Here is a 7500-nt window from a genome sequence, read left to right as displayed (position 1 = left end):
GCAGGGCTACCCGAGCCTGGGTAACGCCAGAGACTAAGTCCCTAGCAGGTGGCAGGCTGCAATCTGCTAAAAATCCACCGGATGGCAACGGAGAGCCGCGCTCCCCGGCTTGTCCACAAGGCGGCTCCACTTCCAGGAAACCCAGGGGGGCGAGCCTGAGGCGGCAGGCCGGCCATGGGTTCCAGGAGAGAGGGAGAGATTGTCCCAGGCGGCTGGGAAAGCCAGGGCTACCCGAGCCTGGGTACATGCCGGAGGCTGAGTCCCTAGCAGGCGGCAGGCTGAATTCTGCTAAGTGTCTACCAAGAGGGCACCACTTCCAGGCAACCCAGGGGGCTAAGCCTGAGGCGGCAGGCAGGCCCAGGGTTCCAGGAGAGAGGGAGAGATTGTCCCAGGCGGCTGGGAAAGCCAGGCCTACCCAGGGCTACCCGAGCCTGGGTAACGCCGGAGGCTAAGTCCCTAGCAGGTGGAAGGCTGCAATCTGCTAAAAATCCACCGGATGGCAACGGAGAGGCGCGCTCCCCGGCTTGTCCACAAGGCGGCGCCAGCATTCAGGTTGCAGGCTGCATTCTGCTAAAAATCCACCGGATGGCAACGGAGAGCCGCTCTCCCCGGCTCGTCCACAAGGCGGCGCCACTTCCAGGAGACCCAGGGGGGCGAGCCTGAGGCGGCAGGCTGGCCCAGGGTTCCAGGAGAGAGGGAGAGATTGTCCCAGGCGGCTGGGAGAGCCAGGCCTACCCAGGGCTACCCGAGCCTGGGTAATGCCGGAGGCTCAGTCCCTAGCAGGTGGCAGGCTGCATTCTGCTAAGTGTCTACCAAGAGGGCACCACTTCCAGGCAACCCAGGGGGCTAAGCCTGAGGCGGCAGGCAGGCCCAGGGTTCCAGGAGAGAGGGAGAGATTGTCCCAGGCGGCTGGGAAAGCCAGGCCTACCCAGGGCTACCCGAGCCTGGGTAACGCCGGAGGCTAAGTCCCTAGCAGGTGGAAGGCTGCAATCTGCTAAAAATCCACCGGATGGCAACGGAGAGGCGCGCTCCCCGGCTTGTCCACAAGGCGGCGCCAGCATTCAGGTTGCAGGCTGCATTCTGCTAAAATTCCACCGGATGGCAACGGAGAGCCGCTCTCCCCGGCTCGTCCACAAGGCGGCGCCACTTCCAGGAGACCCAGGGGGGCGAGCCTGAGGCGGCAGGCTGGCCCAGGGTTCCAGGAGAGAGGGAGAGATTGTCCCCGGCGGCTGGGAGAGCCAGGCCGACTCAGGGCTCCATAAGCCCGGTAGAAGCTGAAGATTAAGCCCCCAGTCTACCAGCTACCCTCCCTGGAGCTCAGCTTAGGGAGAAGTCTCATTTAGCTGGATAAGTCACATTCGGGCGGACAAGTCACATTTGCCAGCATAAGTCACATTTGGGAGGACAAGTCACATTTCCCAGCATAAGTCACATTTGGGAGGACAAGTCACATTTGCCAGCATAAGTCACATTTGCCAGCATAAGTCACATTTGCCAGCATAAGTCACATTTGCCAGCATAAGTCACATTTGCCAGCATAAGTCACATTTGCCAGCATAAGTCACATTTGCCAGCATAAGTCACATTTGCCAGCATAAGTCACATTTGCCAGCATAAGTCACATTTGCCAGCATAAGTCACATTTCCAAGCATAAGTCACATTTCCAAGCATAAGTCACATTTCCAAGCATAAGTCACATTTCCAAGCATAAGTCACAGTTGGACTTAATAGTCGGGCCCAGAGAGATTCCCATGAGTGCTATCTCTGGCAGTGGGCTTAATAGTCGGCCCCGGAGGGTCGGCGGTGGGGCTTAATAGTCGGGCCCGGAGAGACTTCCAGGGACGGCCGTTTGTCAGGGGGCTTAATGGCGGGGTCCGATCGGCCTCCCGTGGAAGCCTGCCTGGGGGAGCGGTGAGGACTCTTGAGGGCCAGCGGAAGGAAGAGGTGGTGCTGTATTTGACCCCGGCTGCCGGGAGATGGGGAGCTGGAGGGTTGCCCCGAGGCGGGGTCTGCAGGGAGAACCGGGTTCCGGAGCGGGCGGGCCTAGGGGAGGCAAGCCGGGCCGGGGCTCACCCTCCTGGGCAGGGTCCGAGGGGAGCTTCCCCCTGAGAGAACTTCCACTTCCGTAGACACTTTGACAAAAAAACCCCCAAAAAACCGGAGCCCCCGAGGAGGCCTTCCTGCGGCGAGCGCCAGGCCGGGCTGGGGCTACCCAAGCCTGGGTAAAGCCAGAGGCTAAGTCCCTAACAGGTGGAAGGCTGCATTCTGCTAAGTGTCTACCAGAGGGCGACACTTCCAGGAGACCCAGGGGGCTAAGCCTGAGGCGGCAGGCTGGCCCAGGGTTCCAGGAGAGAGGGAGAGACCGTCCCAGGCGGCTGGGAGAGCCAGGCCTACCCAGGGCTACCCGAGCCTGGGTACATGCCGGAGGCTAAGTCCCTAGCAGGTGGAAGGCTGCATTCTGCTAAGTGTCTACCAGAGGGCGACACTTCCAGGAGACCCAGGGGGCTAAGCCTGAGGCGGCAGGCTGGCCCAGGGTTCCAGGAGAGAGGGAGAGACCGTCCCAGGCGGCTGGGAGAGCCAGGCCTACCCAGGGCTACCCGAGCCGGGGTACATGCCGGAGGCTAAGTCCCTAGCAGGTGGAAGGCTGCATTCTGCTAAGTGTCTACCAGAGGGCGACACTTCCAGGAGACCCAGGGGGCTAAGCCTGAGGCGGCAGGCTGGCCCAGGGTTCCAGGAGAGAGGGAGAGGACCGTCCCCAGGCGGCTGGGAGAGCCAGGCCTACCCAGGGCTACCCGAGCCGGGGTACATGCCGGAGGCTAAGTCCCTAGCAGGTGGAAGGCTGCATTCTGCTAAGTGTCTACCAGAGGGCGACACTTCCAGGAGACCCAGGGGGCTAAGCCTGAGGCGGCAGGCTGGCCATGGGTTCCAGGAGGGAGGGAGAGATCGTCCCGGGCGGCTGGGAAAAAAGCCAGGCCGACCCAGGGCTACCCGAGCCTGGGCAAAGCCAGAGGCTAAGTCCCTAGCAGGTGGCAGGCTGCGTTCTGCTAAGTGTCTTCCAGAGGGAGACACTTCCAGGAGACCCAGGGGGCTAAGCCTGAGGGCGGCAGGCCGGCCATGGGTTCCAGGAGGGAGGGAGAGATTGTCCCAGGCGGCTGGGAAAGCCAGGGCTACCCGAGCCTGGGTAACGCCAGAGACTTAGTCCCTAGCAGCTGGCAGGCTGCAATCTGCTAAAAATCCACCGGATGGCAACGGAGAGCCGCAGTCCCCGGCTCGTCCACAAGGCGGCGCCAGCACTCGGGTTGCAGGCTGCATTCTGTTAAAAATCCACCGGATGGCAACGTAGAGCCGCTCTCCCCGGCTCATCCACAAGGCGGCGCCACTTCCAGGCGACCCAGGGGGCTAAGCCTGAGGTGGGAGGCCGGCCCAGGGTTCCAGGAGAGAGGGAGAGATCGTCCCGGGCGGCTGGGAAAAAAAGCCAGGCCGACCCAGGGCTACCCAAGCCTGGGTAAAGCCAGAGGCTAAGTCCCTAGCAGGTGGCAGGCTGCGTTCTGCTAAGTGTCTTCCAGAGGGAGACACTTCCAGGAGACCCAGGGGGCTAAGCCTGAGGCGGCAGGCTGGCCCAGGGTTCCAGGAGAGAGGGAGAGACCGTCCCAGGCGGCTGGGAGAGCCAGGCCTACCCAGGGCTACCCGAGCCGGGGTACATGCCGGAGGCTAAGTCCCTAGCAGGTGGAAGGCTGCATTCTGCTAAGTGTCTACCAGAGGGCGACACTTCCAGGAGACCCAGGGGGCTAAGCCTGAGGCGGCAGGCTGGCCCAGGGTTCCAGGAGAGAGGGAGAGACCGTCCCAGGCGGCTGGGAGAGCCAGGCCTACCCAGGGCTACCCGAGCCTGGGTACATGCCGGAGGCTAAGTCCCTAACAGGTGGAAGGCTGCGTTCTGCTAAGTGTCTACCAGAGGGCGACACTTCCAGGAGACCCAGGGGGCTAAGCCTGAGGCGGCAGGCTGGCCATGGGTTCCAGGAGGGAGGGAGAGATGGTCCCAGGCGGCTGGGAAAGCCAGGCCTACCCGAGCCTGGGTAATGCCAGAGGCTAAGTCCCTAGCAGGTGGAAGGCTGCAATCTGCTAAAAATCCACCGGATGGCAACGGAGAGCCGCAGTCCCCGGCTCGTCCACAAGGCGGCGCCAGCACTCGGGTTGCAGGCTGCATTCTGCTAAAAATCCACCGGATGGCAACGGAGAGCCGCTCTCCCCCCGCTTGTCCACAAGGCGGCGCCACTTCCAGGCGACCCAGGGGGCTAAGCCTGAGGGCGGCAGGCCGGCCCAGGGTTCCAGGAGAGAGGGAGAGATCGTCCCAGGCGGCTGGGACAGCCAGGCCGACCCGAGCCTGGGTAATGCCAGAGGCTAAGTCCCTAGCAGGTGGAAGGCTGCAATCTGCTAAGTGTCTACCAAGAGGGCACCACTTCCAGGCAACCCAGGGGGCTAAGCCTGAGGCGGCAGGCTGGCCCAGGGTTCCAGGAGAGAGGGACGAGATCGTCCCAGGCGGCTGGGAAAAAAGCCAGGCCGACCCAGGGCTACCCTAGCCTGGGTAAAGCCAGAGGCTAAGTCCCTAGCAGGCGGCAGGCTGCGTTCTGCTAAGTGACTTCCAGAGGGAGACACTTCCAGGAGACCCAGGGGGGCTAAGCCTGAGGGCGGCAGGCCGGCCCAGGGTTCCAGGAGAGAGGGAGAGTTCGTCCCAGGCGGCTGGGAAAAAAGCCAGGCCTACCCAGGGCTACCCGAGCCTGGGTACATGCCGGAGGCTAAGTCCCTAGCAGGTGGAAGGCTGCAATCTGCTAAAAATCCACCGGATGGCAACGGAGAGCCGCGGTCCCCCGGCTCGTCCACAAGGCGGCGCCAGCACTCGGGTTGCAGGCTGCATTCTGCTAAAAATCCACCGGATGGCAACGGAGAGCCGCTCTCCCCCGCTTGTCCACAAGGCGGCGCCACTTCCAGGCGACCCAGGGGGCTAAGCCTGAGGGCGGCAGGCCGGCCCAGGGTTCCAGGAGAGAGGGAGAGATCGTCCCAGGCGGCTGGGAAAGCCAGGCCTACCCAGGGCTACCCGAGCCTGGGTACATGCCGGAGGCTGAGTCCCTTGCAGGTGGAAGGCTGCAATCTGCTAAAAATCCACCGGATGGCAACGGAGAGCCGCAGTCCCCGGCTCGTCCACAAGGCGGCGCCAGCACTCGGGTTGCAGGCTGCATTCTGCTAAAAGTCCACCGGATGGCAACGTAGAGCCGCTCTCCCCCGCTTGTCCACAAGGCGGCGCCACTTCCAGGCGACCCAGGGGGCTAAGCCTGAGGGCGGCAGGCCGGCCCAGGGTTCCAGGAGAGAGGGAGAGATGGTCCCAGGCGGCTGGGAAAGCCAAGCCTACCCAGGGCTACCCGAGCCTGGGTAGATGCCGGAGGCTAAGTCCCTAGCAGGTGGAAGGCTGCATTCTGCTAAGTGTCTACCAGAGGTAGACGCTTCCAGGAAACCCAGGGGGCTAAGCCTGAGGGCGGCAGGCCGGCCATGGGCTCCAGGAGAGAGGGAGAGATTGTCCCAGGCGGCTGGGAAAGCCAGGCCTACCCAGGGCTACCCGAGCCTGGATACATGCCGGAGGCTAAGTCCCTAGCAGGTGGAAGGCTGCATTCTGCTAAAAATCCACCGGATGGCAACGGAGAGCCGCGGTCCCCGGCTCGTCCACAAGGCGGCGCCAGCACTCGGGTTGCAGGCTGCATTCTGCTAAAAAATCCACCGGATGGCAACGGAGAGCCGCTCTCCCCCGCTTGTCCACAAGGCGGCGCCACTTCCAGGCGACCCAGGGGGCTAAGCCTGAGGGCGGCAGGCCGGCCCAGGGTTCCAGGAGAGAGGGAGAGATCGTCCCGGGCGGCTGGGAAAAAAGCCAGGCCGACCCAGGGCTACCCTAGCCTGGGTAAAGCCAGAGGCTAAGTCCCTAGCAGGCGGCAGGCTGCGTTCTGCCTAAGTGACTTCCAGAGGGAGACACTTCCAGGAGACCCAGGGGGCTAAGCCTGAGGGCGGCAGGCCGGCCCGGGGTTCCAGGAGAGAGGGAGAGATCGTCCCAGGCGGCTGGGAAAAAAAGCCAGCCGACCCAGGGCCACCCCAGCCTGGGTAAAGCCAGAGGATAAGTCCCTAGCAGGTGGAAAGCTGCAATTTGCTATGGAAAGCTGCAATTTGCTATGGAAAGCTGCAATTTGCTAAAAATCCACCGGATGGCAACGTAGAGCCGCTCTCCCCGGCTCGTCCACAAGGCGGCGCCACTTCCGGGCGACCCAGGGGGCTAAGCCTGAGGGCGGCAGGCCGGCCCAGGGTTCCAGGAGAGAGGGAGAGATCGTCCCGGGCGGCTGGGAAAAAGCCAGGCCGACCCAGGGCTGCCGTTGCCTGGGTAATGCCGGAGGCCGAGTCCCTAGCAGGTGGCAGGCTGCTAGCGTCTACCAGAGGGCGAGATCCCGCCTCCCCGAGCGGCCGGGGAGAGAGGATTTGCAGGAGCTGACAGGCGCGCACGCAGAAGGGAAATCCCCCTTGGCGGCCGGGGGGAGAGACGATTTGCAGGAGCTGACAGGCGCGCACGCGCGCGCGCAGAAGGGAAAGTCCCCGGGCGGCCGCGGGGAGAGAGGAGAGATGATTGGCAGGAGCTGACAGGCGCGCACGCGCAGAAGGGAAGTCACCCTCGGCGGGCGGCGGGAGAGACGATTTGCAGGAGCTGACAGGCGCGCACGCGCAGAAGGGAGAGTCGTCCCCCCCGGGCCGGGGAGAGAGATGATTGGCAGCCGGCGGAGGTAGCTGCCAGGCGGACCAGAAGGAGAACTGCGGCCGCTCCGAGCAGAAGGGAAATCCCCCGGGCCTCCGGGGAGACGAGCGGCCTCTGGCAGGCGCGGCGAGCCGGCGCCGGCGCCGCCATCCCGGGCGAGGCGACGGGCGCCTCCCGCCCGGCGCATATGGCACTTCCGTCGACACTTAGTCAAATTTTCAACTTTCAAAATTCCTCCGGCGGCCGTGTTTCACTCCGGGGAGCGGCGCCCTCACGCCGGCGGCGGCGCGCCTCGGCCGGCACGAAGGGGTACCACCTCGAGTCGGTGTCGGGGGTCCCGCCGTGGAACCGGGCGTCGGACGGCCCCGGAGGAGGCCTCGGAGCCGAAAAGGCACTACCGGAATGAGGTTGAATTTGACGGCCGGATCCGGGCCGGAGTTCCACAAAGTCGGACACTTTGAGTGGTTGGTCTTCATGTAATGGGACAGGTGACACTCTCTCTGTGACCTACTTTTGAACACCCCCCGTCAAGAACCGTGTCCGAGACAGCGTGTGCTGTCAATTAGCTTACCAAAAGTCAGAGTACCAGGGCATCGGACACCCGACTCTGACAAAGTCCCAGTGAACTCTGCTGACAGGCCGCCGACGGCGGATCCCTGCGGGGGGAGGCAGAGCGAGGGCACCGCCCCCCCCCGAGTTGCGAGACAAGCCTCTTTAA

Source organism: Leptodactylus fuscus, unplaced genomic scaffold (genome assembly GCF_031893055.1).
Source record: "Leptodactylus fuscus isolate aLepFus1 unplaced genomic scaffold, aLepFus1.hap2 HAP2_SCAFFOLD_1193, whole genome shotgun sequence".
Lineage (NCBI taxonomy): Eukaryota > Metazoa > Chordata > Amphibia > Anura > Leptodactylidae > Leptodactylus > Leptodactylus fuscus.
This window is presented reverse-complemented; position numbering follows the sequence as displayed.